This window comes from Sapajus apella, unplaced genomic scaffold (assembly GCF_009761245.1).
Source record: "Sapajus apella isolate SASKATOON/1434 unplaced genomic scaffold, GSC_monkey_1.0 scaffold8, whole genome shotgun sequence".
In the NCBI taxonomy this organism is placed as follows: Eukaryota; Metazoa; Chordata; class Mammalia; order Primates; family Cebidae; genus Sapajus; species Sapajus apella.
The window spans coordinates 36,849,245-36,876,824 of record NW_022436948.1 but is presented as its reverse complement, the minus strand read 5'-3'; the positions used below and the strand labels follow the sequence as shown (position 1 = coordinate 36,876,824).

Genomic DNA, 27,580 nt, shown 5'->3' with positions numbered 1-27,580 from the left:
CAGGGACTGAGTTTTAAAAAATGAACATTGACAGTGTACCCTGAGCAATTCACAATTCAATATTGTGGTGTCTGGGAAAAGCAGAAAGATCTAGTGCAAGAAAATGAGAAGCAGGAGGAGAAAAACCAGGAGTGTGAGATTTTGATGCAATTTCTAGTTCAATGCCATATTTCTTCTGGAGATTTCCTTGCTGTACATGCTGAAAATGAGTAACTTTCTATTTTTTTTCTCCACTTTCTATCCTTGTGGGTCTGTATATTGTTTGCCTGTGCTGAATAACAAGGTAAACATTAGTGTTTCACAGTCAAATAGGCTTTATAACCAATCTACAGTGCTTATTTCTTAAATTTTGCATATTTCTCCTTCAGCATGAAAATCTGTATCCGTTTCTAATGAGCTAAATGGATTAGTTTATTATTTTGTGTTCAGTTTTCCTCTTGCTAGATACTATATTAACTGCACATTGTTGAATAATTTTGATTTAGCTTGTCCCTCTTATTTTCACATAATAAATGGACATAAACCTAAATAAAGGGCTATTTTTACTGTTTTCTTTTCCGTTGTTTATGCCACAGGCCAATATCCTTCAAAGTACAACTTTACTTTTCCTTTCATGTAGCATCAAGGAAATGTCAAACAGTGTGTATTCTTGCCACTTATGTGTCTAAGTTGGTTACATTTTCTAAAAAAGACCATTTAAGCATACAACTAGTTTAAAATTGTTTATACAAAATATATGCTATTGGGTCTTTGGGAGCAAGAAACTATATTCATATTCTATGTATTAATACATTGTAAAGACTCTTTTTTTAAGAATGATCACTTGGGCATAGAGTATAGTAGCCAAGATATTCAAAATCCCCTAAAATACCATGAGTATTCACATATTATGCCTCACTCACACAAATGCCAACTAATATTCTTAAATTCTATGTATTTCTCAAAGGACACCATAAGATTCAATTTTGGTAAAATCAACAGCAGAAAATTTATTTCTCAAGGAAAAGTTATCCTAGATGCTTACTTTTCAGCAGTTTGGATCTTGGTGAAAAAAAATATGGCTTACATTATAATAGACTACAAGTATAATAGTTACAGTTAAGATCAAATTTAAGTTTTCACTAAGAAGTTTTGTTTATATACATAATTATATTTTTATGGTTTTTAAATAATTGTGGGTACTGCGGGGGCTGCGGCACAGAGGCAGGGAGCAGAGCGGAACCTGCAAGTGGAAGCTGATAATATGTAGGCACTTCGTAAATTCATATTGAGTAAATGAATGAAATTGTGATTTCCTGAGAATCGGACCTTGGTTTCCCAACCCCAATTGATGAGAGGCTAGCTGATTGATGGTGTATACAAACTCACCTGAATGGGACTTTTTAAGGTAGATCTTCATGACCTGTTCCCACCCCAGTTCACCTCTTTTGCACCAAAAGGTCTGCAGAGTGTGGTCACTGTTTCTTTTGTGCCATTTTAGGGCGGACGGGGTGGATGTGATGAAGCCAATAATTCAGGACTTATTCCTACTTGTGTTGTATTTTTTTGCCCTTGCACCAGAGTATGAAATAGCTTCCAGGAGCTCCAGCTATAAGCTCGGAAGAGTCTGTGTGATTGTAATCACATGGTGACAACACTCAGAATCTAAATTTGACTTCTGTTGTATTCTCACCACTCAATTTGTTTTTTTAGCAGTTTAATGGGTACATTTTAGAGTCTTCCATTTTGTGTGGAATTAGATCTTCCGCTTCAAATGCTGTAATTAACATCGCTTAAAAGAAACTTGAATAAAATATTGAAACCTCAAAAAATAATAATTGTGGGTATGTCTTCTATACATTTGATGTGAAAATATTTTTATATGCTGGGTGAGATGGTTAACAACAGTAATTTTACTGTTTTAGGAGGCTGAAGTGAGAGGCTCTCTCAAATCCAGGAGTTCAGTGACAGCCTGGGGAACATAGCAAGACCCTATCTCTTCAAAATTAGCTGGGCATGATGGTGAGTGCCTGTAGTCCCAATTACTCAGAAGACTTATGTGGGAGAATTGCTTGAGCCCAGTAATTCAAGCCTCCAGTGAACTGACTGTGCCACTGCACTCCAGCCTGGGCAAGAAAGTGAGATCTGTCTCTAAAAAGAATATATATATATACACACACACTTAGCATGTTATAGATAATAGGATTAATATTAAATTGAAATAAAAAGTGGGCAAAGGACATGAATAGACAATTCTCAAAAGAAGTTATACAAATGACCATCAAACATCAAAATATGCTCGACATCACTAATTACCAGGGAAATGCAAATAAAAATTACAATGATATTTCATTTGCAATGAAACGTAAATTAAAACTACAACAAGATGCAAGAACGACCATAATTTAAAAAATCAAAAAATAATAAATATTGGCATGATTATGGTGAAAAGGGAATAATTTTATACTGCTTATGGGAATGTAAACTAGTACAACCCGTATGGAAAACAGTATGGAAATTTCATAAATAACTAGAAGCAGAACTACCTTCTGATCCAGCAATCACACTACTGGGTCTCTACTTAGAGGAAAATAAGTCGTTATATGAAAAAGACACTTGCACATGCATGTGTACAGTAGTAAAATTCACAATTGTGAAATAGGAAACCAGCCTAAATATCCATTGACCAACAAGAAAGTAAAGAAACGGCGATATATATACACCATGGAATACTACTCAGCCATAGAAATGAATAAAATTATGTCATTTTCAGCAACCAGGATGGAGATGGCAACCATTATTTTAAGTGAAGTAACTCAGGAATGGAAAACCAAATGTTGTATGTTTTCATTTATAAGTGGTATCTAAGCTATGAGGATGCAAAGGCATAAGAATGATATAAGGGACTTTGGGGACTCAAGGGAAATGTGGAGAGAGGGGTGAGGAACAAGACTACAGATTGAGTATGGTATACACTGATATGGTGATGGGCACACCAAAATCTCAGGAATTACTACTAGGGAACTTACCTGTGTGACAAAAATCCACCTATTCCCCCAAAGCTATTGCAATAAAATGAATAAATAAATAAATAAATAATAAGCTTTGAAGTTAAAGTGTTTCTAAGATAATCGTGTCCTAAATTTTTTATTTGTGTCCAGAGATGCTTCTGTTGATCTACATAAATATACACACATTTGAATGCACTTTTATATATCACTTTTTGGGGTGGGGAGCAGCAGAAGAGATTAATTAAAATGAATCACCAACTTAGATACTTATAATATTTTAATACATATTGCATCAAAACAATTATTGAATATTTATTACACACAAGTCACAGTTTTTTTCTGATTGGAATACAAACGAGTAAAATATAATCTCTGATCTTAAGGACAAGGACATTGTTAGGAAAACAAGAAATGTGTGTAACTAACAATGGTACATCTCATAACTATTTGTGCTATGTAATGACATGGATAAGTATTATGGGAATGGAGAGACAAAAAATTTTGACATTTGGAAATAGAAAATTTCCAAGAAAAGACAGATCATTAAAAATTAGAATCATTTCACTATTCTGAAAGGAACAGAAATGAAATTATGAAAGAGAATGAGTCAAATATATATACAAGTATATATATTTGAGTATATATATATAAGAATACATACCTTATTCATATTTGCATCATCTCAGCTAAGTATTATTTTAGGCATATAACAAACATTGAACCAAAATTTAATGTATTAAGGATTTTAGCCTCCAAAAATGTAGAAGAAATTGGGGAAGAATGGTGATGGGAAGTGTTGAAATGACATAGCCTTAAGAAAGAAAATCAGGGCAAGAATTTTATTACCATTTTACTCTGTATTAAGGAACTTAGACTTGTTCCCATAAGCAATATCCTGGGGAGGTATTATGTATTTAATTTTATTTTTTCAACTTTTATTTTGGGTTCAGAAGGTACATGTATAGGTTTTTTACATGGGTAAATAGTGTATTGTTGAGATTTGGTATAAAAATGATGCCCTCACCCAGTGGGTGAGCATAGTACCCAATAGGTAGTGAGAATGTTTAGATTTATAAAAGAATTAGAAAAAGAAAGTGGCTACATGCCTTTCATATTACAAGAGAAAGGACTCAAGGTATGAAGAAGAATACTGTACCTCCAGTGTGAGATTATGACAGAGAAACTATGAGAAAGGTGGATAAAGTAGCATCACTTCACGTACTTTGAGAAAAAAGCAACAGAAGACTTTTGTCCAATACATTTTCACTTATTTAAAAAACATGTTACCAGCCTTTGTAATATGGAAGAAATTAAAGTCTGAAGTAGATATATAAAATTCAACCTGACAAAAGACAAACTTCAGCTGAGTTAAATTTAAAATAGTTTAATGAAGAAATGAATGATTCCCTAATCAGGCACCCCCAGAATCACACAGCAGATTCACAGAGACCAGGGGTGTCTCATGGTCAGAACAAATTTATAGACAAAAAGGTAAAGTGACATACAGGAATCAGGAGTGAGGAACAGAAGCAATGAGCATGGTTACAGCTTGGAGCTTGCCTTATTTGAACACAGTTTGAACCTACAGCAATCTAAGAGTGGTTGAAGTGTGGCCACTCGGATTGGCCAACACGCAGCCACTGTTATAGGTGCATACTATTTAGTTGAGTTTCCATTTTGCCTGACTATTAAACTAGGTAACTGTTCATCCACAAGGACTCAAATATAAAATATGGAATCTTCAGGCCATGCTTAGTTTGCTTTAACAGTTGTTTCCCCTTTTTGGTCATTTTCTCAATTTTGAGTGATTGACCAAAATCCTAGTCACTGAGGTTACTATCACTATCATAAATGTACTTATATTGTTTTGAAACCTACTGGGAAACAGTAGAAAAGCAGGTTTTGCAAGCAGAGAATAAGGACTGAGTAGAGGGTACCTCTTTATGTTAGACATCCTGTTTACAGGAGAAAAACAAAACCTGATCTGTTCTAGTATCTATGTGTTTTCTTAAAGACTTAGTTCGATTATGTAACGTTTAGCAGGAGTGGCTTCATTTTAGCTTGATTTGGTTTGCTGGGGCCTAGTGCCTGAACTCAGACAAATAATGACTTCCCCTAATTTTGTTTTTTAAAAATTCCCCCTTTTCAGCCAGGTTCTCACTTAGGTAAGGGTGTGACCAAAACTTAAGGCCTTAGGGCCCGTCTGACTTACCATCATTTTGAATTTCCAGTCTCAGCACATCATTCATAGGTTACGGTGTCTTCAGGGTGGCACATTTCTTTGTCTTCAGGGTAGAAGATTTCTTTCAGCTTTTGTCATTCCAGTTGAAGAGAGACCATTTGATGTTCTACAGATGGCTGTATGCAAAAATTTAATAACTTTGAGAGAATACAGCACACCAGGGAGACTATCATTATGACTATCGGGAGAATAATACCAAGTTTGGAGTATGCTTCTGACCCAGGGTCCCCAGGAACCAAACCATGTAAAATTAAATAGATTAAGAAATGAGCTAGATGAAGAGCTTACGTTCTTGAATAAGTGGTCTTTTCATTAATCCCCTATAACTGAAATTGTATAATACATTTAATATATTTCTCCATAGGCCACAAATGTCAGCAACTTCACAAGTATTTTTCTGTTTAGCCAGTTATATTATTTAGTATAACTTTTACAAGATAATTTAAAGTATGATGTGCAACAATAGCCTTTAAAGAAGAATTTGCTGTAGACTGTATTTTGAGGGTGACATTTCTAATTATTGCTGCCTTGACACTAAACCATGGAAAAAGAACCTAACAAATGAGATGTCTTTTTAGAAGAGTGAAGGCCTCCTGGCAATGTTCTCTTTAATCCATGATTTGGTTACGAGGAGTTTTGACTGATTATAAGGCAACATCTTACCTCGAAAGTTTCTCACCTACACTGGGGCTTCATGTTTTATCTATTAAAGTACAGGGTTATTCATGTATAAGGCTGGATGCAAAATCCTTCACAAATAAAAGTGTACCTTATAAGTGCACACAATAGATCCCCTTTTCATTTCTGTTGTTCATGGGACATAAACAAGAAACAATATTCAAATATAAGAGTCTTGTGATAGTAGACGTTTTGATCCAGGATCTTGAGAAAAACTGTTTACATTAAGGATTCCGTGTTCATCTGGGGAGAGACTTTGCTGGTTAGTTTTATCTTAAGGGTTCCAATGGTTGGTCAGTTCGGCAGTATGGAGGGACCCTTCTCAGTTGTGAGATTATGAAACCAAGCTTCAAGGCTCCAAAGTTTTGCAGTAGTGTGGACAGCAAGGACAGTCTTTCTCTGATGTTCTAAAAAGATCCAATCTTTGGGTTCTAGATTATGAAGCGGTTGTCCTCAGTGAACCATGGTTTTAAACCAAAGGATTAAAACATTGGATATTACAAAATAGAATCTTAGGTTACTATAAGCCATTCAGTTAGCCAAAATGATAACTCAAAAATTGTGAAAAGGAGAAAAGATTATTCTGATAGAGAGGAGACTCAACTTTCCAAACAAGAAAAATGACGAGCACATGAGGTCAACTGACTCTGTCTCCTTTCTTTCCCTTCCCCCTTTCCTATTGTAGTTTACTTAAAAGGTAAATGAAAAACTTTCATAATTTTTTAATGTTACATATTTTTAAAAGAGAAAACCAAATTTTATGTTTCCATTAGTGAATTTTTAATGTTAAAGCTAGTTTCTTGATTTTATAAATCTATTCGGTTTTAATTAATTTGACCGTAAGCTAAGATTTTTATAAATCCTTTTTTAGCCCTTTACAATTTTTTTCTCAGAGCACAAAAAAATGTTGTCAGAAAACTTCTTTGTGCTTTTCATGCCATGTCTCAGCTATGAAAAAAAAAAACTCTGAATAATGTCATCTAAACTTTTGCCAATATGCTCACATATTGAATCTTTTACAATTAATTTTTATAAACCTTCTACAACTTGTTCAAACCTTTAGCTTTATTTAATGTAAAACAATCATTTAACCTTCTAACCTAGGCAAATATTTTCATTCCCATACCTTCTTATAATCTCTTACAAAGACACATTTTATTCTCCTTACACATCTTGTATGTAAACATATTTTTTCAGTAGTCTCAATTACATATTACAATATTAACTCTTAGTGATTTTTACTTTTGGTGAAAACTTTGGTCAGTAAAGGATTTTAATTATGTACTAGGTGTGGAGTCTGGGACCCAAACATAAATGCAAATAAGATCTGACCCTTTCTAGAATCTAACTCCACGTGCCCTGGGCCTTACCTAGCTGTAAAGCAGGCAAGCTGTGCAGTTAAAAGTCATAGAGACATTTTAAAAAACACTCAAGAGGCCTAATCACATTTAAATTGTACATTCTGGTGTAAATTTATTTTCATACATTCTTTCATGATATACACAGACCATGTATGATGTGTTCAGACTCTCTGACTTGCCCTAAACCTCCCTCTTTTTAAACAACCAGTCATTTTAATTTAGGACAAGAATTTATATTACAACATCCTTTATTATATAAAATCTCTTCCACTTTATAACCTTAATTCCATAGGTAGGGGGCATGGCAAACTCCATATAATCTTTAAGGCTTATTAAGAATTTAATGCCGTTTTTTCCTCCCCGCCTGTGTAAGGATAGGGCGCCATCATGAACAACACAGTAACTACCCACACTAGAAAGTTCATGACCAACCAACTGCTTCAGAGGAAACAAATGGTCATTAATGTCCTTCACCTCGGGAAGGCAACAGTGCCTAAAACAGAAATTCGGAAAAAACTAGCCAAAATGTACAAGACCACACCGGATGTCATCTTTGTATTTGGATTCAGAACTCATTTTGGTGGTGGCAAGACAACTGGCTTTGGCATGATTTATGATTCCCTGGATTATGCAAAGAAAAATGAACCCAAACATAGACTTGCAAGACATGACCTGTATGAGAAGAAAAAGACCTCAAGAAAGCAACGAAAGGAACGCAAGAACAGAATTAAGAAAGTCAGGGGGACTGCAAAGGCCAGTGTTGGCGCTGGCAAAAAGTGAGCTGGAGATTGGATCACAGCCAAAGGAGTAAAGGTGCAATGATGTTATCTATGGCCGTTGTGGATTTTTCACGAGAAGCTTAATAAACTAAAAACTTTCGTGTGTCTGGTTGTTTGAAAAAAATAAATAAATAAAAATAAAATAATTTAATGCCTCCAAAATAAATTGAACAATTTTTTTTTCTTTTCTTTTCTGTCTTTCTTTCTGCTCTTGTCACCCAGGTTGGAGTGCAATGGCACAATCTCAGCTCACTGTAATCTCTGCCTCCCAAGTTCAAGTTATTCTTCTGCTTCAGCCTCCCAAGTAACTGGGATTAAACGTTCCCACCACCATGTCTATATATATATTTTTTTAATTTTTAGTAGAGACAGGGCTTCACCACGTTGGCCAGGCTGGTTTTGAACTCCTGACACCAGGCTATCCTCCCTCCTCAGCCTCCCAAAATGTTGGAATTATGGGTGTGAGCCACCACACCTGGCCAGTTGAACAGTTTTCAAAAATCAAAACAGTTCATGACCTTAAAGCACTTAGAATACCTAATATCTGACCTGCATAATTTAGACAAAATATATTTTCTTTTTTTTGTTTGTTTGTTTGTTTGTTGTTGTTTTTTTTCCCATTTATTGATTTTATTGCATTTTAGGTTTTGGGGTACATGTGAAGAACATGCAAAATTGTTGCATAGGAACACACGTGGCAGTGTGATTTGCTGCCTTCCTCCCCATCACCTACATCTGGCATTTCTCCCCTTGCTATCTCTCCCCAGCTTCCCATCCCCCACCGTCCCTCCCCTATTTCCCCCCAACTGACCCCAGTGTGTAGTGCTCCCCTCCCTGTGTCCATGTGTTCTCATTGTTCAACAACCGCCTATGAGTGAGAACATGCGGTGTTTGATCTTCTGCTCTTCTGTCATTTTGCTGAGAATGATGGTTTCCAGGTTCATCCATGTCCCTACAAAGGACCCAAGCTCATCGTTTTTGATGGCTGCATAATATTCCATGGTGTATATGTGCCACATTTTCCCTATCCAGTCTATCGTATATTTTCTATCAACAATCTTAAAAGCCGACTTTATTTCACAAAGATCAATAAAGTAATGGCATTACAGTTCTTATTTTGCTTTCACAATACTTTATTTAAGCACCTATTTTTGTTTAAGCTAATTAGTTAGAACTCTTTTATATAAACATTATACACAACACATATGTAATTACACAGACAGCAGAAGATTACTAAAGTAGCTGTAGAATTTTTCGTTTACCAGTTTTTACGCTTATTAATTGGTTATTGGCTTTACAGTGGAGTTCTTGGAAGAACAAGGCCAGGAAATGGGCTTCTGGTGCCTCATCATTTTCCGAAAAAGTCCAGACATTAGAGCTTGAATATCCACTTCTAATTAAGGTAACTTTTAACCATAGCATTATTTAATAAAGTCCTTTTAAAATTTTGTTTAAAAGGTCAAATGACCTTTTCAAATTTCTGGCTTCTGAACTTTACCAAAGGTAAACTTCCAGGTGCTCAGAGAAAGGAAAATTTAAGGTAATCCGTGAAGAAGAATAGACTAGACAAGGTCATGCAGATATTAAACCAAAAAGGACTTACTTCCTAAGCAGGGAATCAAACCCAGTCTGCCAGTGTGAAAAGGCAAAACCTTAGCTACTCAGATAAAATACAGGGCAGTCTCCACTGCCCTTCCCAGAAAAAAATCTATAGTAGTTAATTTTGAGCTTGCAAAGGCTTTTAACTACTCAAGGTAGATTTTAGAGCTAACTATGAAATAAATCCTAAAATTCCTCTTCCTGGAAGGCACAGACCAAGAGAAAGTACTGACATACGGTTTCAAGGTCAAGCTCCCAAGGACATAAATCAAGATAAGAAACCCATCCAGTGTTTTCGTTTGTTTCAGGACCTGCAGGATAGTTTGTTATTGATAGCTTGCTGGGACATCTTGAGCAGCCAGCTTATGGGGTCCTAAGCCCATATTTTATCCTCAGGTACCCCTTGACACAGAAAAAAATTTATAGCACAAATATGTCAGTTTAAGACTAGTCTCAGAATTGTTTTTTACATTAATCAAAACTTTACAGAAGAGATAAACAGGGATATTTACCGTTCATTCACCTGTTTGCACACAGACACACAGAGAAGCCAGAAACCTGACTGGTAAGAAATTCTTACCCTTTTGCCAGGATGCCAAGCTTCTGGGTTCCCTTTCCTTGAGCAGCCTTAGCGACTCAGTTTGCCACACCATCATGCTGGGGCCAAGAGGCATCATAAAGGAAAATTATCTTTTCTTCAGTCTGGCCGGAGCAGAATACATGTGATGAAACAGACATTAACCACTCTGCTTAGCGCCCAATATCAAATTGGCAAGCCTTAAATTAATCCAGCCTCTGACTAGGAGTTTCCACACTGGGTCTCTGGGCAAGATGGTCGATCTTTGAAAGAGAAAAGATAAGAAGGGGAAAAGAGAAGGGGGAAAGCATTGTCTGTGGCAGGTTGGGGAAGGTCAAACGATCAGGGAGGCCGGAGAAAAACTCACCCATTGAGGAAACTCTTAGAACTTCAGGTGATTGCTTCTTGGTAGCTAAGAGCTCTTTTCCAGCAGTCTGATCACCTCTCAACCTTCCCCTTTTAGGAAAGAATAAGCTCCCCATGTCCCACGATCCTGTAAATCCCTAATCCTGTCACCCATAGTCATTAGCAAAGAGTGCAAGACAGATTATTCCAAAGAGAATAGCAGTTGACATCCCGTAGTGCCAAATCCATTCTTAACCAAAGGGACTTTACTGAGAGGCCTCACTTTCAAATTGACGTTACTGCATGGTTGTTCATTTGGAACATTCCCCAGTAAGATATCTTTAGTAAGATTTTGCCATAAGATTTTACTGCCTCTCAGGCCTAAATTATAAGCCAGAAGTAAATCAGTTTTCCAGAAGTTAAGGATCCCATTTTTACCTAATTATTGGCTTTACTTTCAGGTTCTCTGGATTAACTTCGCCAATGATTGGGTTTTTTCCTATTTGAGTATGCAAGAAAAATTTAAGCAAAGGGTAGAACACAAAAATTGCTGTTAATTTTCAAAAATGAAATTTTATATCCCCTGTAATATTACTGGTTACTACCATTTCCTTTCTGACCCAGCCAAATGTAAACGACCTCTAACTGGATCCAAGCCAGTTCATTCCTGGATCAAATCCATTCCTGGACCCATTCCATGATGCCAAACCCAGTTTGGATCAGAAATTTGCTCAAAGAAACACAGAGAGCCGTGGAGTTCTAAAATCTGAAAGACGGCTTACCCACAATCCCCAGCTGCTCTGAGAGATCAATGGACACAAGTGGGTCCTACAGGTTCCTTGCATGTTCACTCAGTGCTCCTGAGGGTCGCTAGAACCTCCACTTTGCATCCTGCTTCTGACATCATCTGATAAAAGAAAAATTTCAGTTGAATTAAAATGAAAGGAGTTTAATTGAGCAATGAACAATTTGCAAACCGGGCAGTCCCCAGAATCACAGTAGATTCACAGAGACCAAGAGTGCCTCGTGGTCAGAACAAACTTACAGACAAAAAAGGTAAAGTAAAGTACAGGAATTGGAAGTGAGGTACAGAAACAGTGAGATTGGTTATGCTAGGCATTTGCCTACTTGAACGCAGTTTGAGCATTCAACAGCCTATGAGTGGTTGAAGTATGGCTGGTGGGATTGGCTGACATTCAGGCATTGTTACAGATGCATACTATTAAGTTAGGTTTTTAATTTTGTCTGACTATTAAGCTAGGTTACAGTTCATCCACAAGAACTCAAATGTAGAAGTACAGAGTCCTTCTCAGGCCATATTTAGTTTGCTTTAACAAACCACTGTCCTCAAAAACTCAACAAACTCTTACAAATGTTTAAGCTAGTAATCTTGTATCCTAAATTGACTTTAATCATTTATATTTTGCTGCTCAGTATTTCTATTTTGAGGCCTTTTAAAATGGAATTAGATTATTTCTTTTACCAGATTTTCTTTCTTTCCCTGATCTTTAGATCAGGCACAAAAAGACAACTGCCACATGATCTCACTTAGATGTAGGAGCTAAAACATTTTAACACATGGTAATGGTAGAAGAAAAATAGATAATAGATACTGAGAAGGGAGAATAGGGGGAGGGAAAAGGATACAGAGAAGTGAGTTAAAGCCGGGATCCTCAACCCTGGGGCCACAGTCAACTACCCATCTGTGGCCTGTTAGGAACCAGGCTGTGCAGCAGGAAATGAGTGGCGGACAAGTGAGCAAAGCCTCATCTGTATTTACAGCAACTCTTCATCACTCACATTGCTGCCTGAGCTCCACCTCTTGTCAGAGCGGCAGCTGCATTAGATTCTCATAGGATTGCAAACCCTATTGTGAACTGTGCATGCAAGAAATCTAGGTTTCATGCTCCTTATGAGAACCTAATGACTGATGATCTGTCACTGTCTCCCATCATACCCAGATGCGACCATGTAGTTGCAGGAAAACAAGTTCAGGGTCCCCACTGAGTCTACATTATGGTGAGTTGTATAATTACTTCATTGCATATTACAATGTAATGATAATATAAATTAAGCACACAATATATATAATGTGACCCCCAACCTCCATCCATGAAACCATGACCCCCAACCTCCATCCATGGAAAAATGGTCTTCTGCAAACTTGTCCCTGGTGTTAAAAAGATTGGGAACTGCTGGATTAAAGGGTAAAAACATGCAGTAGAGAGAAGAAATAAATTCAATGTTTGATGGCAGAGTAGGATGACTATACTTTAAAAAAATGTATTGTACTTGGATCCCTGATTTGATCACTGAGCATCAGATATGTAAAACATTTCTTACCCCATAAATTTGCATAAATAAAATAGTAGGAATTTAATAGTAAATACTGCTTTATACTTGTGGCATGTAAAATAATATAGAGACAAATGCCATGGGCAGCCACAAAGTAATAGAAAATACAAAATCAGCCCACTTGTCCCAAGATAAACAAATCAGGCAAGGATTTTTGAGAGGCTTTCTCCTTTATGTCCACTTAAAATTAATTTTTCTGGAAATAGTCTAGCTATTTTTAAAACACCATATGAGATTTGCCTTATATGAACAAAACTAAGCATTTAAAAATTTGTACAATATATATGTATATACGTGTACATGTTCCCAAGTATATGTGTGTATATATATTTAGCCAAAATATTATGAGATTGTAGTATTTCTTTCAGCAATATTTGTACTTCTCTATGACCAAATAAATGTGGATATCAGAAATGGAGAATTTCTAGGTTTTTCTTTTGTAATCTATATTCAGATAATTTGAAATGTAAATCACTGCCTTGTATATTGAGGAATCTGTTGGTGATTTCACCATTAAAACAAATGTTAGTTATTTATAAGTTCTAGCATAGACTCCTTACAAAGATTGATCAGAAGCTGTTGTTTAACATGTGGGGAGAAAAGCATTAAAATTTGATTTTATGAAAATTTAATTTTTAAATTTTTATTATATAGCAGTTTCACTTTTTAAAATATGAAACACTAAAAATAGTAAATTTTTTATATTCTCTCCTATACAATACTGTCAGTTTTTTTATGTCTTTCTTTCTAAGGATTTGCATTGCAATGATTCTATAAATCTTTCTTAACTCCTGCAAGGATGGTTGATCTTTAGAATGCCATTGAAAATGAACTTGTGGGACAGGTAATTCCTGTGTGGCAAACCTATTTGCACACTGCCATCAGCATGCAATGACGAGACATAAAAACTGTCAGAGCAAGCCATGTGAAGAACATCACACCAAATAACATTATAGAGGACTCACATAACCAATAATAACACATTCTTCCTGATCTCTTTAATGCCATACATGTAATAAATTATTCACCTAATTGCATACTATAAAATCTACATTTTATTCAAACCACATCATGTGTTTTATAAACAAACACAAACACACGCACACACACTCACAGTTTCCAGTGCATTAACTTCAGTAAGAAGAAATACGAGACCCAGGCAGCTCTGGAGACTCTCTGCTAGAAGTAAACCTTTATTATCCCATGGCATTGCTGTAGTAGTTCTAGCCAGCAATTCCACAGACACTTAAATCTAAATTAGTTAATGGTCCTTGTCAGCAGCCTGCAGTTCTAGAGCTGCTGCAAAGTATTTCTTTCTTCCAGTCACAGACAGCCTTGGCTAGAGTGAAGGATATTGAGGAAGTAGGGCATGTGTCATCAATGAAATATATTGGATCTCTAATGTACATCTCCGAGAAACTGTTATTAATCCCAAGTTTCTCAGCCTAAGAGTCTAGTAGCTGCCAAAAGGAAACAGTGATAGTGGCAGTTAGAGTGACCACGGATTAAAAGGTAAACATCTTTCAGGCATGGACAAATAATAACTAGGCTTGAAACAAAAATGTCTACTGCTAAAAATAAATCTATTTTAAAACAAAACTAAATTTTGAAAAATGCAATGACTTTATTACAATAGCATAACATTTAACCAAACACTAAATTTAGTTTTGTGTGTCTGTGTAATCAAAAAAAGTATTTTAAAGCTGCATGATCTTGGGCAATTCGCTAAATATCTCTGGTCCTACTTTCCTGTTCTTTAAAAATGCAGTTAATAATGTATCACTTAGAGGGCTGTTATGAGTAAATACTTTGAATATTTTAAAGCTCTTAGAACAGTGCCTTGCACATAGTGGGCAAGATGTTAAGTGGATGGTAAATAGACTGAAGAGAGATTTAAGAAAACTAGTCACAGAAATTCAGCTGAAATGTCTACTTACAGGGATGGGATGAGGCTGATCATACCTGTCAGTTGCAGGCTTTTGGTTCATGAACAAATTGCTTAACCTTGCTAAACCTCGTTTGTGAAATGGAAGTGCTATTTGTTTCATAATGTTAACTGTGGGAATTAAAGAGCAAGTCCACCTAATGTAGTCGACTGAACAAAACAGACATTCAGTACAGAAGAAGTAACATTATCCAGCTTCTCCTGTCACTAATTAGTGCTAAGCTCATCTCGGGTTACTCTCCATTTATCCTTGTGACCTATACTGAACTAGACTCAAACCTCTATCAACACTTTGATACCCAAAGCCTTTCTCTGTTGTGCAGGCCTACTGGAAATGAAACTGTTAAAAAGAAAAACCTCATGGTGCTATAGCCAGAGGCGCGTCTGAAAGCATAAACCTAGGAAGTTACTTAGAATCAATTACTTTTGAAAAGTGAGGACTTGCTATGGTAGAATTCAACTTAGACGTTATTCTTTTTCTATCAAAAGCAGGAGCTGTAGATTTATAAAGAGTGAGAGGCAGTTCTGTACAGTGCAGAGCTATGGAGGTACAGTTGATGAAGTCTCTACATTTGTGTTGGAAGAGTGAGCAATCGCAGACACACAAAATGAAGTTAGTATCTAAGCACCAATGTAAGAAAATGATCATTTTAGTTTGGGCTAATTTGTGAAAGAGAAAAAGATCTGATAATGGTGGAGGCCTTGCATGAAAAGTAAGATATCCCATAGAGAACTAGGATAAAAATATAAACCATATCTTATTGAAGGATATCAGTTTTTTTACATAAAGAACTATGTGTTATCCCAATAGCTATGTTGGAGAGTGATTTTGAGTGAGAATTTGAGAAAGTTTATATCGATATGCTTGTTGTGTATAATGTATATGATGGAAAAAGGTATGACAATAACTACAGGAAAGTTAATTTGCTTACCTGTTGCTCTTCAGTGGACTATAGACTAGAAATATGGAAACAAGCACAGTTAAAAGCTAGATGAACAGAAGTGGGGCCATTCATCTGCAAACAACCATAATAGTAGCTATAACTGATTGTAACATAATGCTGAAATAGTACTACTGAGGAGTTTAATTTATTATTGGAGAAAAATCAATCATGGCATAAGGATTCCAGCCATATTAACTGCATGCAACCCAGGAGGACACCAAGAGACACGAACATACACTTAGGTATCTTCCACTTTAAATATATGATGTAAGTGTCTGAATACACATTCATAAGATAATCTTAAATTGCCAATAAATTAAGAGTCATCTAATTTCAGATACCATAGTGTAAAAATCCATACACCTTTTTGTTGTTAAATAAGAGTAGGTTGTATATGTGAGAATCTGATGAAACTGGGTTCATAGCATGGCAATGCATTCTACTTTTTTATTTGGTTTAGTTTGAGTATTTTAATCCATAAACCTCATTAATGCATTTATTTAAGAAAAAGTATATTGAATGTTGGTATTATGTGTCAAGATGTATAATAAAGAGATTAAAAATCACAAGCTTCTGAACATAAGAAAATAGTTATTTACTGAGATGAGAGAACAGTAAGCAGATACTTAGAGAATTTTAAATGCTAGAGGAGCTTTTAGAAAGAGATGGATTAAGGCAGAGGTTAGGACTTTGGGAATATAGTTAGGTATATAGGAGGAAGTAACATCTTAACTAGACTTAAAAAGCTGAAATTAACTAAGTGATTAGGTGCTCAAATCTTCAAAGATCATTCTTTGAAGATAAAGCCATCTGTCCAAAAAGTATACAAAATATACATAGAAGATGGCATTTTAAAAATTACAAATACATCTATATGTATAGATTGTAAGGATGGATACAATGAAAGGAAACAAAAATAATTTGGAATTAATGTTTTAGCCTGTAGGAAACCACTGGTGGATTGTAATTGGGGGAGCTAAATTGTTTTAGAAAATCTCTCAGATGCTGTAGTCGATATGGCTGATGAACTACCCAAATAGCTCTTTCTGAGTAGTGAAACTTTTTCATTTCTAGGACTACTGCTGCTGTTGCTGTGTTAGCCACGCATGGCTCCCTACAACAAACCTTCAGAGAAACTCCCTCAGCCATGATGATCTGCTTACCATGTCCTCATGCTCCTTACTCCCTATGAGACTGAACAACCACAGTGAGTGACTAAGACCGACATACACAAGGCTGGCGTGATGCGAGCATTAGCCCTGTGGAGGAGTTTATGCTCCAGGACACCTCTCTGTCCACTCCTGGCTTCTCCCCTCTGAAAATCTTTTACAAGCACACATTCGTCTCAATCCCTCTGTGCAAGTTGTTCCATGTGACAGCATCTAGTCAGCCATCTTGCCCTCCCCCATCCTGACCCACTTTGAAACTATGAACTCTTCTGGCCTCAGATCCTTTGCTTTGCTATCAGCTGATATCTCCATCACATGACACAGTATTCTTTTTATTCTATCAATCACCAACAAACTGCCTGCCTTAACTACCAAATAAAATTGCTATATCAATCAATGTAACCTATGTTAAGCACACACATCTAAATATTTTGCATGGGTGGGGTGGGATAAGAGGGGAATCTACCACTGGGAGATTTTGTATTCTTGTTGTTATTGGTTAGCTGAGAAACAGGGCAAACCATAATAGAGTTTGAGATGTTTTAAGACCCTTAATATAAAGATCAGGAAACCTGGTCCCTGATGAGTAGTAGGTATACATAAATTGCATATTGTACTCAGATGAAAAATAATGATAGGCTAGTATTATATCTGGGTTAGATTTCAGTAGCTTCCTGTTTGGTGGATTTGATATCATATAAATGTTATCTGGGCCACAATTTCTTAATGACAAAGATTCAATTCCAATAGTGGTGTTTCAGGCTAAAATGAGTTGTGAACTGTATATAGACAGTGCATTAAAAGAGGAAATCAAACATGAGAGACAGAAAGAGACTAAAGTTAATCATGCACTAGGCAAGGTTACTTTGAGAGGTTCCAAAGAGCCAGAAGATGATACCATGCTGTTTCTTGTAATCTAGGCCAGATGGCATGCATCCCTTTCTAGTCATACTCTTTGGACAGAAACAAAAAGGACAACCTAAGGGAGCACAAGAAAAGAGATTGATATTGAGATACTGACTCATAAATCTATGCTTCTGCTTTTAACTAAAATCCCTCATAATTTCATGCCTGTTAGCCATGATGAAAACACACACACACACACACACACAGACACACACACTCACACACACATTATAAAATATCCATGTGAAGAAGAAAGCTGTATATATTAACAAAATTTTGCCATACCCATGTAGTTTAGGTTTCTTAGAAATAGAAGGGGCTAGTACTAGGCCAATAGTTTTCAAAGTTGTTTTTCTTTTTAAATTCAATTACAATTATTTTTACCTAAGATTAATATTAATAAATATAGTTATACAATTATACACCTGATTGTAAAGACATTCACTCAGAAATATGTATATGACTGAAACAAAAAAGTTACTTATCTCATTTCTGTTTTATTTTTTTCTTTTCTCTATTTTTCCTTTTTCATCATTCCAGCTTTCTTCCCTTCCTTCCTTTTATCCTTTATCTTTTTTCTCTTTCTCTTTCTTCATTTCTTCCTCTTTTTTCTCTTTATCTTTCCTGACCTTTCTCCTTCCTTCCTTCCTTCCTTGCTTCCTTCCTTCCTTCCTCTTTCTTTCTTTCTTTCTTTTTCTCTCACTTTTTCTTTCAACTGAATTACATAAATTTATTTTCATAACAAATAAAATAAATCATGACTTTTATTTTAAAAACATTATTCTGAGGATCTGAATAGGTATAAGGTAAAACTCAGTGAGCAGTTTGATCAAGAGAAACATAAAGTACCTCAGAGATAAAAAGTTAGTTTGGAATAAAGATCTAGCTCCCACTTTATTGGGGGGTCTATAATTTCTGAACCTAGACTTTATAGAGACAAAAAGATTTACACTAGAGAAAGTACTAAAAAATATCGCATGGATACATTTTAATCTAACTCTTAATGTTTCTTTGTGCTCTTTCAGTATTGAGGTGAAATAATAAACATTATCACCCAAAAGCTTAAGAACATGGAATTTCAATGTCTTCAGAAAGATAATCGATTTGAAAAACATCTATCTTTAAACAAAGATAATGTGTTTTAATATGTATGTGCTACTTTAGTAAATCTTGATACAGAATTGTAAAAATAAATGATGAATTATTTAATATAAAGGAATTAATGTGTCTGAAAAGATTAACCATGGAGCTTGAGTGGTAAGGAAAGAAGATATATTTCTTCCTTTTCTTCACCTGAAATTTTGACTGGGAGAAAAAGGTATAAATCCATTTCTATGTGTCTTGGTGCTCAGAAGACTTTGGTTCCTGATGAATTCAAGGGAATATGGATTCCCTTCAATCCACAGTACAGATAAGAAGGTGACATGTTTGGATAAGAAGGTATTAAATGTAGTTGGATTAACCTTAAATTATGTGTTCAAAACTTACTCAAAATGCTGCATTTAGGTCTAGAAAGCCTAATAATGAAATTTACATGAGTCAATATCATAGACCAAAGAGATGTGTAGAGAGCGTGATAGTGCTCCATTAGAGCTAAAGAAACACCATGCCTTCCAAGGAGCTGCCAACAGGCTCTATCTACCAAGCTCAAGGAGTTCCTTTAACAGTAGTACCACATACCAACCTCGAATGCCAGCACAATGTCCTCATGTGTCAAAGGTTATCACATCACCCACAGCAAGGGATAGAAAGATGTCTAAGGCTCCCCTATCTACATCAAAAGATTATAAAAGCCTCTTTACATTCTCTCACATGCAAGTTTGGAGCCAAGCAGGAACAATTGTTCTTTAAAGACTAAAGGTAAAAAAGCAACCATTTAAATTATGAGCTGATAAATTTGTATATTGGTTAGGATTAAATTTTACTCTGAATTTAAACATGAGACTCATGAACTTTCAGTAAATAATAGTCATGATAAAGGGCCAGCAATGGTTCTGTACATACAAACAATGGTGTGATTAATTTTAAGACTTCACACAGAGTTACAAGGATAATTTTCAAGCCCATATACTGAAATAAAGTTAATATTCCAGAAATGGCATTGAGACTCATTGCTCTTATCAATTTTTCTTTGTTAATAAAACTAATACCACAGATGTATAAATTCTCCAATTAGCATGTTTTTCTCCCAAATAAAAAGGATTACCTTCAAGACTGCTCAGATGGCTAATCCACTTATGCTAGAATTTGCTGCTAATCTTTTGCTTATTTTCTTACACGTTCTCCAAAGAATGCTACGCTACAGAATTATACTGATGGAAAAAACTATAATAAGTCATGGAGCAATTTCCTTTGCCTTTAGTCAAGACTGAAAACATATTCTAAACATAGTTATTTGTCAAATATATTAAAATATGAAGAATATACCAATAAAAACATAATTCATTATGATACTGGTTACACTTACAGTCTAAAAAACACTTAAAAGATGACTACTACCTCAAGAGCACCTTTCTCTCTTTCCATATTCTTCATCAATCTATTAAATAACACATTTTCCAAATGTACTAATCCTCTAGTATTTGTTTTTCTATCAGATTCTGTGGCATGATATTCTATCCAAAAATATAAATTAAAAATGCACATGTTATATTATTCACATTGAGCCATATACTGATTCATTCATGACTTACATCATCATTCTGAAACAAAAACTCTGCAAATATACATGTGCCAATACACCCCTGCACACCAATATACAGAATTCCAAAAGTTCATATCTAAATGAATTGTGAGATCAAGATTGCATTATGAGATCACATGGTAAGGAAAGTAACACAGAGAAGATCACCATTTGAGTAATTAACTTGATGAAGGACCAAAACATGCAAATTTCTGGGACATTCCAGGAAAGCAGAAAAACAACTCTAAGTAGCCTGAGAGAAAGGAGTGACTGGTGCATTTTAGGACAATAAAAGGAGGTCGATGTTGCAATAAGAGATAGTAACCAAGGGCCATGTTGTGAGACTGTTGGCTTTCACTCTGAGTGAGATGGGAAGCCAGTGGAGAATTTGGACAAAGTAATAAGAATTGTCTTATGTTTTATCATGGTTAACATGACTGTCTTATTCAGAAATTATTGAAATTCAGAAGACAAGATCTTAGTGGGATGCCTCCACAGATTCCAAGTCATGGAAAATAATCTATTGGAAGAATAATGTGTTAGACTTACAATTAATTATATAAATTAGAAATGAGATGGGAGCTATTACTACCAATACCACAGAAATACATCATTCAAGGCTACTATGAACATTTTTATGTCCACACACTAGATAACCTAGAGGAGATAAATTCCTGTAAATATACCACCCTCCTGGATTAAACCAGGAAGAAATAGAAACTCTTTACACACCCATAACAAGCAGTGAGATTGAAATGCCAATCACAAAATTACCAACAACAACAAAATTTCAGGACCAGATGTATTCACAGCTGAATCAATCAAACATTCAAAGAAAAATTGGTACTAATCTTACTGAAACTATTCCAAAAGATAGAGACAGAGGAAATTCTCCCCAAATTACTCTATAATACCAGTGTCACCCTAATACCAAAACCAGAAAAGGCCATAACCAAAAAAGAAATCTACAGGGCAACATCTCTGATGGACATATATGCAAAAATTCTCAACAAAATACTAGGGGAATTCAACAGCATAACAAAAAATAATTCACCGTCATCAAGTGGGTTTCATACCAGGGATGTAGTGTTGGCTTAACATGTGCAGGTCAGTAAATTTAATACATCACATAAACAAAATTACAAACAAAAATTATATGAACATTTAAATGGACACAGGAAAAGCATCTGACAAAATCCAGTGTCACTTTATGATTAAATCCCTCAGTAAAATCAGCATAAAAGGGTCATATCGTAAGGTAATAAAAGTCATTTATAACAAATCCAAAACTAACATTTTACTGAACAGAAAAAAAAGTTGAAAGCATCCCCCACTGAGAATGGGAACAAGACCAGGATGCACTCTTTAACCACTTCTATTCAACATAGTACTGGAAGTCCTTCACAGAGCAATCAGACAAGAGAAATAAATCAAGGATATGCAAACTGGTAAAGAAGAAGTAAAACTGCTGCTGTTCACTGATGATATGATTGTATAGCTAGAAAATCCTAAAGACACATCCAAAAAGAAAAGCTCTGACAGGTAAATTCAGTCAAGTTTCTGGATACAAAATCAATGTACATAAGTCAGTAGCACTGCTATGCACCCAACAGCAACCACACTGAGGATCAAATCAAGAACTCAACCCCATTTACTATACTGTCCAACAATAAAATACTTAGATATCTTAGGTATATACCTAACCAAGGAGATGAAAGACCTCTACAAGGAAAACTACAAAGCATTGCTGAAAGAAGTCAAAGATGACACTAATAGATAGGAACACATTCCAAATTTGTGGACAGGTAGAATCAATGCCGTAAAAATGACCATACTGCCAAAAGCAATCTACAAATTTGATACAATTCTCATCAGATACTATCATTATTCTTCACATAACTAGAAAATACGTTCTAAAATTGCTATGTAACCAAAGAAGAGCCTGTCTAGACAAGGAAAGACTAAGCAAAACAAAACAAATCTGGAGATCTGGAGACATCACATTACCTGACAAGTATACTACAAGGCTATAGTCACCGAAATAGGATGGTACTGGTATAAAAATAGGCACATAGACCAATGTAACAGTATAGAGAACTGAGAAATAAAGCCAAATCTAGCCAACTGGTCTTCCACAAAGCAAACACAAACATAAAGTAAGTAAAGGACACTCCATTTAGCAAATGGTACTGGGACAATTATCAAACAACATATTAAAGAATAAACCTGGATTCTTATCTCTCATCTTACACAAAAATCAATTCAAGAAGGACCAAAGGCTTAAATTTGAGACCTGAACCATAAAAATTCTAGAAGAAAAAATTGGAAAACTTTTTTAGTCATTGGCATAGACAAAGAGTTAATGACCAAGAACCCAACAGCAAATGCAAAACAAAACAAATAAAATAAATAAATAAATAAATAAATGGGACTTAACTAAACTAAAAAGCTTCATGCTGCAAAAGAAATAATCAGCAGAGTAAAGAGACAACCTACAGAATGGGAGAAAATTTTCCCGAACTATGCACTTAACAAAGGACTAATATCTGGAATCTACTCCAGGAACTCAAACAAATCAACAAGAAAAAAGAAATACTCCCATGGAAACATGGGCTAAGGATATGAATAGACAATTCCCAGAAGAAGATATATAAATGGCCAATAAACATACGAAGAAATGCTCAAACATCACTAATTATCATGGAAATTTACATTAAAACCACTACGAGATACCACCTTACTGCTGCAAGAATGGCCACATTAAAAAATCAAAACATGATAGATGTTGGTGTGGATGTCGTGAAAAGGGACCACATTTACACTGCTGGTGGGAATGTAAATTAGTATAACCCATATGGAAAACAATAAGAGAATTCCTTAAATAACTAAAAGTCGATCTACCCTGTGATCCAGCAATCCCACTACTGTGTATCTACCCAGAAATAAAAAGAAGCTATTATATGAAAAAGACTCTTGCACACACATGTTTATAACTGCACAATTCACAATTGCAAAAATATGAAGCCAGGCCAAGTGCTCATCAATCAGTGGATAAAGAAAATATATGTGATATAAATATTCCATAATGTGTATGTATATATATGTATATGTGTGTGTGTGTATATATATATATGTATATATATACACACACACACATATACATATGTAATACTAATCCGTGTGTGTAGACACACACACACATATACATAGGTAATACGAATCAGTCATAAAAAGGAATGACATGGTGAAAATTATATATATATATATATATATATAGACACACACACACACACACACATCATGGAATACTTCTTAGTCATAGGAAGGAAAGAAATAATGGCATTCACGGCAATCTGGATGGAGTTGCCAACCACTATTCGAAGCATAATTGGCAACCATTATTCTAACTGAAGTAATTCAGGAAAGGAAAACCAAACATCCTATCCTATATTCTCTTTCATAAGTGGCAGTTCAGCTATGAGGATGCAAAGGCAGAAGAATGATAAAATGGACTTGAGAGATTCAGAAATAAAGGAGGGAGGGTGAGGTATAAAAGACTACACGTTGGGCACAGTTACACTGCTTGGATAATGGGTGCAACAAAATGTCCAAAATAACCGCTAAAGAACTCACTCATGTAACCAAACACCACTTTTTCCCCAGAAATCACTGGAATAAAAATCAATAAAATAAAAACAATAAAAAGAAGAGAAACCTGAGCTAGCATGCTTAGCCTGCTTACCATATGATACCCTGTTCAGCCCTGGGATTCATCACTATCCCTGCCAGCAGGAAAGGTCTCACCAGATGTGGCCCCTTGATCCTGGACATCTCAGCCTCCACAACTACAGGAGTATTTCTGATCCAAGTGGAAAACTCTCCATTTCCAGTTGACTTTTCCCGTATGTTCTCAGGGGATCTAAGAGCCATTGGAAGCCCATTAGCACCAGGAAATTGAAAACTCCAGAGTGGTTTCATTCCAGTGAGGAATCCAAGACTGCATGAAGATTCTAGAAAACACATTATGCTATGCCTGAAACAAGTGTGGTGGCTCACAGCTGTAATCCTCACTTTGAGAGGTGAAGGTGGAAGGATCCATTGAGGCCAGGCGTCCAAGACTAGCCTGAGCAAAATACTAAGAAGTTGTCTCTACAAAATATAAAAATAAACCTTTCATTAAAAAAAAAAAACCTCTGCTAATAATATGAACTATGTAACATAATATATGTCCTTTATGAAAAAATGTTATCAGGATAAAAAAAATCATAAAATATTTCTCTTGAAATAAGGTATAACTTTCAAACAACTAAGAAGGATTTAAGTCATTTTGAAAATCTTAGGGTCTCCTAGGGGCTTTTGTTCACACCATTTACATTTGGAGAAAAGGGAAAATGTTCAACTTAACCAGTTTTTGAAATATTTTAACTTTTTTCTTTACAATTTGGAGGCTGACAAAACACTTATGAGACGTATGTGCCATTTTTTATTAAAGACTTTCCACAAATCAACGAATTATTTTGTATAAAGAACTAACCTAAAATTTAAAGAACAACTAATGTTAAAACTTTGAGTACAGTCAATGTATTACTCACAAACCTCATGCAAGACTACATGAAAATGTTTGTGTGAACATCAGGAATTTTATCAATTCACCATCAACAAAATGCAGATTGCCACAATCTCTTTCATAATGGAAGATCTAGAAAAACTGAGCACACACCCCAAAAGAAGCTAAAGAGCTAGAAAAAATGCTTTTCTACCATTTCATCTTTTCCCTTAGAGATATGTTTGTCAACACTGTAGATCACCTCAACACATCTGTAAGCCGAGTACTGTAATTTGAAGTTGCCTAATCAAAACTCACATGTATTTTGGGAAAGTGAGCATTTTTTATAGTAGTCTATACATTGTAGTTTGGAACTATTTTTCATAGTTGTCTATAATGTGAAGCCATAACTGGTACAGAGAACGAGTTGCACATCAATTTTCCCTTTTCTGAGTTGATGGCTTGAACAGTAATAAACATTTGAATTTAAGAATTCCATTTTCTAACATTTAGATTTCCCAACCATTTGAAACATTGTACTTCTACTCATTAAAGATAAAATAAAATTATCATTTCTGCAGATACATCTGACAAAAACCTTTATAATTAACATTTGATACATTATTCTGAATTTGGCAATGAGTTTAATCTTATAGCAAAGTATTAATAACGGGAGAGTTCTCAACCTATTGCAATTCATTAAAGGGATCAACCACAGGTAGCAGAAAACAATAGCCACACTACTGAGGTGTGCAAACTGAGATTAGATTAGTTAAATAATTATACATTGAATTAAATAACTTTCTAAATGATAAAATATCTTTATCATTATTTATTCTGGACCTGACCACAAACTTTATAAATAACATTCAGAATTTTTGTATGTTATATACTATGTTTTAAACAACGATTTTATTCATTTTGATCTTAGGTTGGTTTTAAAATTATTCTTCTGAGTAGGGGAATGTTTTAATTTAACATTGTAGCTTTTATGTGTATAACTTTTCATTTTTAAATTGTTTTCTTTACTAAATGGCAACTCTCATCTGTTGTGCAAAATCCAAATATTTTCTAAGTTGTGAGAGCATGCTACTTTCAAATAACTTATACACTGGAACATATATTTTTTGAAAACTGAAAAGTAGGAATATGGTAAATTTCTATACAATGATAGGTTAATTTCCTCATAATAGTAGTTTCAGAATAATAAATTACATTTGATACTCCTCTATAACACTATTAACCTTGTTCTTTTTGGACCACACCAGTTTTTTGACGTTTTAGATCATTTTGTATTAGTTTAATTATTGCTTTGTGATTTTGTCTAAGCCTTATGACTATATTTTATGAAATATATCCAGGAAATATTTTTAGTCTACTAAGTGGTACATTTAAATTATTGGCAGACTTGTTTGATTTTTCAGCATCCTAAAGGCCATCAACGACTCCCACTGTATTATCTTACTTTGCCTAATTTTAGTTCATAATTACTTATATTTTTATTGGAAATTTTTCACACAGTTGCATTATTTCATACCTCACTAAGCACACCTGTACTTATTATCTTTGATTTAATATGACAATTGAAAGCAAATGGTATTGACAGATCCTTCTTGAATATAATTACTCAATAAGGACCATCCTGGATCAATTAATCATGGTATAACTCAAATTTAATATTATGATGCCAAAGAAAAATAACCATTCTTAAGCTTTCACAGAAGAGGTTCATCAACATTTGTTGAGTTTTTAGGTGGTTTTGCTCATTTACATAGGTAAGTGTTATATCTTTTAATAATTAGTAATACACTGAGAAAGATGTATCAATGCTAAATGTATAAATAGATATAAAATATAAATATCTCACTTCAGTTTTGTACTGCTCATAATTTATTTTGCCTTTCAATAATCCTGCAGAAAATCTGAATTTGTCTTATAAAGTATAACATCTGAAATATTGGACACTTCTACACTAAAACTATAAATTTTACTACAAAATTAATACAAATAGTCATTCATACGTGAGTATATCGATTCAATACATATAATTTTATTCCAAACACCTATTCGATCATCATTGTATAAGAGTATAAGAATTAATGTCAATTTAGTAAGAGTAAATCTAACATTTTTCTTTTTTCCGTACAAGAACAGATGAAAAACATCAAATTGCCAGAATAATTAGATTTCTATATAATTATAAAAATCACGCTAAACATTTATATTTAATCTACAAATGACAAAAATATTGTGGGATTTTGTACATTAATTTTTATGCCCATGAACTAGATAATAATTTTTTAACCTTAACTCCTGTAAACAGTTCTGAAAATATTGTACCACCAAATAAAATGACACTATTATTGACGCAACAGCAAAATAAATATAGAAAAAAACATGAAAATGAAAACATACTTTTGGTGAGAAATAAAGGATGTTATTTTAATTTGATAGAAATAAA

The 27,580-nt window shown here is 34.7% G+C and overlaps 1 long non-coding RNA gene and 1 pseudogene across 1 annotated transcript in view; one reads left to right on the top strand and one right to left on the bottom strand.

The window, feature by feature from the left end:
• Positions 1 to 3,956: 3,956 nt before the first annotated feature.
• Positions 3,957 to 27,580, bottom strand: part of LOC116550977 — a 55,570-nt gene continuing 31,946 nt past the window's right edge. Inside the window, exons 2-3 of the long non-coding RNA XR_004268650.1 lie at positions 11,354 to 11,478; positions 3,957 to 5,348 (exon numbers count right to left, since the gene is read on the bottom strand). This is a non-coding gene — a long non-coding RNA (uncharacterized LOC116550977). The remainder of the gene's footprint in view (positions 5,349 to 11,353; positions 11,479 to 27,580) is intronic.
• LOC116550976 lies at positions 7,659 to 8,149 on the top strand (annotated as a pseudogene).